The sequence below is a fragment of the Aquarana catesbeiana genome, linkage group LG05 (assembly GCF_042186555.1).
Source record: "Aquarana catesbeiana isolate 2022-GZ linkage group LG05, ASM4218655v1, whole genome shotgun sequence".
In the NCBI taxonomy this organism is placed as follows: Eukaryota; Metazoa; Chordata; class Amphibia; order Anura; family Ranidae; genus Aquarana; species Aquarana catesbeiana.
The window spans coordinates 650751176-650757175 of NC_133328.1; positions in this window are offsets into that span (position 1 = coordinate 650751176).

The following is a 6000-nucleotide window of genomic DNA, read 5'->3' on the forward strand; positions in this document are numbered from 1 at the left end:
CTGTCAGTCTTTATCTGGACCCTGTTTGTTTGGGAACCAGAGAACCTATTTTTTCTCATTAAACGTTTTTTTGAAGCGGATTCACACTATGTAAAGGATTTTTTTCATTCTTTCCATTTGAGGGATACACACCCTATGGGTTGACCTGTATTTGGAATATATACATCATTGCACAATTATTCTCACCAAGGAGATTTCAAGATCGTGAGACTAAGATTGGGACGATCGGTGAGTAGCTGCCATCACGCTCCACTGTGCCTGGATAAAGTTCCGCATCTATCTCCGCTGGGACAACCATCCCTGGATGACTGCGATATAAGCCTGTTTGACTCACAGCCCCCGGCTAGGGAGTCCACCTATTCCGGTAAGGGTATTCTAACCGTTTATATACATCTACCGATGCCATGTTACTTCAAGGTCCATCCCAGTCATTATAGACCAAAGGGATTCAACTCATTGAAAGTATTGGAGCTGTTTTCTTTCAACACTGGATACATGCATTATTGAACATTTTGGCACTCGATACGTATTGGTTGTGACTCTACACCTATTCAGTTTTAACATTACCAATGGTTATATGAATGTGTACCTTTGCAGTTTTTTGTTGTCACACTTATTTCTAATTTTTAGGAGGACACACATTTATGTTTACTGTCACATTTTTTGTGCGTAGGTTTTTTTGGAGAGTACGCATATCCATGTTTTTATTAGTGTATGATTCCACAGAGAGTTATTGGACTCTTATGTCATGATTTAACAGCTAAGAGCACTAGTCACATGCGTTAAGCACGAAGATGCCTATAGAGCTGCCTCCATGTGTCCATCATGCTGCCTACCTGTGCCCACCATGCTACCTCCATGTGTCCATCATGCTGCCTACCTGTGCCCACCATGCTACCTCCATGTGTCCATCATGCTGCCTCTATGTGTCCATCATGCTGCCTCTATGTGTCCATCATGCTGCCTACCTGTGCCCACCATGCAGGGGAACAGAGGAGAGGAAGAGGATTGTGGGTCGGATGATTAGAGCGCCAAGGAACATCACTGGAACAGCTTTCATTTCAATAGCATTGTGTTCCCACCGCTCGGCGTCACACACAGCCCCGCCCCCTGGTGGGGAAATTTTAATACACCGTACTCGTCCCGGGTGTTCTGTCTATCAAAGTCCCGGGACCAGGAGGCGGGGCTGTGTGTGACGACGAGGGCGGGGAACACTCTGCTATTGCAATGAAAGCTGCTAGTGATGTTCCTCACACTCTGATGATCCGGCCGCCTGCTCTCCTCTCTTCCCCTCTGAGCGCTGGGGGAGGGACTCCCATACAACCCGCTGACCCGCGGTACTCACCCCCCCCCTCGCTCCCAGGCAGCCCACACTTGCCAGCCCTCAAAATCCTCTCACAAAATGCGAGCAGGCGAGTGGAATTTTTGAGGGCTGTGATCATTTATTTCTGCGCAAGATCACCCTTTTATTATTCCAAGTATTTGTGTATTGTGAACACTAAAGGTTTTGCAGTCAGTTTTAGTTATTGATTATCACAGTTTCACAGGTATATATATATATATATTATATACCTTTTACTACTTGTTCACTTGGTAGCATGAAGGGCTTCCACTTCTAGGCTGTGCAGGGGGGCGTGTCAGCACAAGTCTGATCACTGGAGGACAAGCAGGCTGTGCAGGGGGGCGTGTCAGCACAAGTCTGATTATTGGAGGACAAGCAGGCTGTGCAGGGAGGCGTGTCAGCACAAGTCTGATTATTGGAGGACAAGCAGGCTGTGCAGTGGGGCGTGTCAGCACAAGTCTAACAATTGGAGGACAGGCAGGCTGTGCAGGGGGGCGTGTCAGCACAAGTCTGATCATTGGAGGACAAGCAGGATGTGCAGGGGGGCGTGTCAGCACAAGTCTGATTATTGGAGGATAGGCAGGCTGTGTAGGGGGGCGTGTCAGCACAAGTCTGATTATTGGAGGCCATGCAAGCTGTGCAGGGGGGCAGTGTCAGCACAAGTCTGACAATTGAAGGCCAGGTAGGCTGTGAAGCGGGGGTGTCAGCACAAGTCTGATCATTGGAGGACAGGCAGGCTGTGTAGGGGGGCGTGTCAGCACAAGTCTGATTATTGGAGGCCATGCAAGCTGTGCAGGGGGGCAGTGTCAGCACAAGTCTGACAATTGAAGGCCAGGTAGGCTGTGAAGCGGGGGTGTCAGCACAAGTCTGATCATTGGAGGACAGGCAGGCTGTGTAGGGGGGGGTGTCAGCACAAGTCTGATCATTGGAGGACAGGCAGGCTGTGCAGGGGGGCGTGTCAGCACAAGTCTGATCATTGGAGGACAAGCAGGCTGTGCAGGGGGGCATGTCAGCACAAGTCTGATTATTGGAGGACAGGCAGGCTGTGCAGGGGGGCGTGTCAGCACAAGTCTGATTATTGGAGGACAAGCAGGCTGTGCAGGGAGGCGTGTCAGCACAAGTCTGATTATTGGAGGACAAGCAGGCTGTGCAGTGGGGCGTGTCAGCACAAGTCTGATTGTTGGAGGACAAGCAGGCTGTGCAGGGGGGCGTGTCAGCACAAGTCTGATTATTGGAGGACAAGCAGGCTGTGCAGGGGGGCGTGTCAGCACAAGTCTAACAATTGGAGGACAGGCAGGCTGTGCAGGGGGGCGTGTCAGCACAAGTCTGATCATTGGAGGACAAGCAGGCTGTGCAGGGGGGCGTGTCAGCACAAGTCTGATTATTGGAGGATAGGCAGGCTGTGTAGGGGGGCGTGTCAGCACAAGTCTGATTATTGGAGGCCATGCAAGCTGTGCAGGGGGCAGTGTCAGCACAAGTCTGACAATTGAAGGCCAGGTAGGCTGTGAAGCGGGGGTGTCAGCACAAGTCTGATCATTGGAGGACAGGCAGGCTGTGTAGGGGGGGTGTCAGCACAAGTCTGATTATTGGAGGACAGGCAGGCTGTGTAGGGGGGGGTGTCAGCACAAGTCTGATCATTGGAGGACAGGCAGGCTGTGCAGGGGGGCGTGTCAGCACAAGTCTGATCATTGGAGGACAGGCAGGCTGTGCAGGGGGGCGTGTCAGCACAAGTCTGATCATTGGAGGACAAGCAGGCTGTGCAGGGGGGCATGTCAGCACAAGTCTGATTATTGGAGGACAGGCAGGCTGTGCAGGGGGGCGTGTCAGCACAAGTCTGATTGTTGGAGGACAAGCAGGCTGTGCAGGGGGGCGTGTCAGCACAAGTCTGATCATTGGAGGACAAGCAGGCTGTGCAGGGGGGCGTGTCAGCACAAGTCTGATTATTGGAGGACAAGCAGGCTGTGCAGGGGGGCATGTCAGCACAAGTCTGATTATTGGAGGACAGGCAGGCTGTGTAGGGGGGGTGTGTCAGCACAAGTCTGATTGTTGGAGGACAAGCAGGCTGTGCAGGGGGGCGTGTCAGCACAAGTCTGATCATTGGAGGACAGGCAGGCTGTGTAGGGGGGTGTGTCAGCACAAGTCTGATTGTTGGAGGACAAGCAGGCTGTGCAGGGGGGCGTGTCAGCAGAAGTCTGATTATTGGAGGACAGGCAGGCTGTGTAGGGGGGTGTGTCAGCACAAGTCTGATTGTTGGAGGACAAGCAGGCTGTGCAGGGGGGCGTGTCAGCAGAAGTCTGATTATTGGAGGACAGGCAGGCTGTGTAGGGGGGGGTGTCAGCACAAGTCTGATCATTGGAGGACAGGCAGGCTGTGCAGGGGGGCGTGTCAGCACAAGTCTGATCATTGGAGGACAAGCAGGCTGTGCAGGGGGGCATGTCAGCACAAGTCTGATTATTGGAGGACAGGCAGGCTGTGCAGGGGGACGTGTCAGCACAAGTCTGATTATTGGAGGACAAGCAAGCTGTGTAGGGGGGCGTGTCAGCACAAGTCTGATTATTGGAGGACAAGCAGGCTGTGCAGGGGGGCGTGTCAGCACAAGTCTGATCATTGGAGGACAAGCAGGCTGTGCAGGGGGGCGTGTCAGCAGAAGTCTGATTATTGGAGGACAGGCAGGCTGTGTAGGGGGGGGTGTCAGCACAAGTCTGATCATTGGAGGACAGGCAGGCTGTGCAGGGGGGCGTGTCAGCACAAGTCTGATCATTGGAGGACAAGCAGGCTGTGCAGGGGGGCGTGTCAGCAGAAGTCTGCTTATTGGAGGACAGGCAGGCTGTGTAGGGGGGGGTGTCAGCACAAGTCTGATCATTGGAGGACAGGCAGGCTGTGCAGGGGGGCGTGTCAGCACAAGTCTGATCATTGGAGGACAAGCAGGCTGTGCAGGGGGGCATGTCAGCACAAGTCTGATTATTGGAGGACAGGCAGGCTGTGCAGGGGGACGTGTCAGCACAAGTCTGATTATTGGAGGACAAGCAAGCTGTGTAGGGGGGCGTGTCAGCACAAGTCTGATTATTGAAGGCCAGGCAGGCTGTGCAGGGGGGGTGTCAGCACAAGTCTAACAATTGGAGGACAGGCAGGCTGTGCAGGGGGGCATGTCAGCACAAGTCTGATTATTGGAGGACAGGCAGGCTGTGTAGGGAAAGGCATGTCAGCACAAGTCTGATTATTGGAGGACAGTCAGGCTGTGTGGGGGGGGGGTGTCAGCACAAGTCTGATCATTGGAGGCCAGGTAGGCTGTGTAGGGGGGGAGTGTCAGCACAAGTCTAATTATTGGAGGCCAGGCAGGCTGTGCGGGGGGGCGTGTCAGCACAAGTCTGATCATTGGAGGACAAGCAGGCTGTGTAGGGGGGCGTGTCAGCACAAGTCTGATTATTGGAGGACAGGCAGGCTGTGTAGGGGGGGCGTGTCAGCACAAGTCTGATTATTGGAGGATAGGCAGACTGTGCAGGGGGGCTTGTCAGCACAAGTCTGACAATTGGAGGACAGGTAGGCTGTGCAGGGGGGCGTGTCAGCACAAGTCTGATTATTGGAGGCCAGGCAGGCTGTGCGGGGGACGTGTCAGCACAAGTCTGATTATTGGAGGACAGGCAGGCTGTGTAGGGGGGGCGTGTCAGCACAAGTCTGATTATTGGAGGACAGGCAGGCTGTGTAGGGGGGCGTGTCAGCACAAGTCTGATTATTGGAGGACAGGCAGGCTGTGTAGGGGGGCATGTCAGCACAAGTCTGACAATTGGAGGCCAGGTAGGCTGTGCAGGGGGGCGTGTCAGCACAAGTCTGATTATTGGAGGCCAGGTAGGCTGTGCGGGGGACGTGTCAGCACAAGTCTGATTATTGGAGGCCAGGTAGGCTGTGCGGGGGACGTGTCAGCACAAGTCTGATTATTGGAGGACAGGCAGGCTGTGTAGGGGGGGCGTGTCAGCACAAGTCTGATTATTGGAGGATTGGCAGACTGTGCAGGGGGGCGTGTCAGCACAAGTCTGACAATTGGAGGACAGGCAGGTTGTGTAGGGGGGCGTGTCAGCACAAGTCTGACAATTGGAGGACAGGCAGGCTGTGTAGGGGGGCGTGTCAGCACAAGTCTGACAATTGGAGGCCAGGCAGGCAATGCGGGGGGCGTGTCAGCACAAGTCTGAATATTGGAGGACAAGCAGGCTGTGCAGGGGGGGGGGCGTGTCAGCACAAGTCTGAAAATTGGAGGACAGGCAGTCCCGACGTACGTGTTTTACGTCACCGCGTTCAGAATGATCGGATTTTCCGACAACTTTGTGTGACCGTGTGTATGCAAGACAAGTTTGAGCCAACATCCGTCGGAAAAAATCCATGGACTTTGTTGTTGGAATGTCCGATCGTGTGTACGGGGCATAAGTCAAGTCGCCTTCAATGCAGATGTGTTGTCTTAGTGTTGGGGGGGGTCATTCAGAATGAATAACACCACAATGCTGCGGTATGTTCTGTGTTTTGCAGAGTGTGATAACGCATTCAAGCAGAACTGTCAGTAGACCCTCGAGGATTTATCACACCTGTGTGATTAGGCTCTGATGGAAGCAGCCAAACTTAGAAGGGCAGTGAAGCTGAACCTATTCTCAGGGTCACTGGACTGGAGG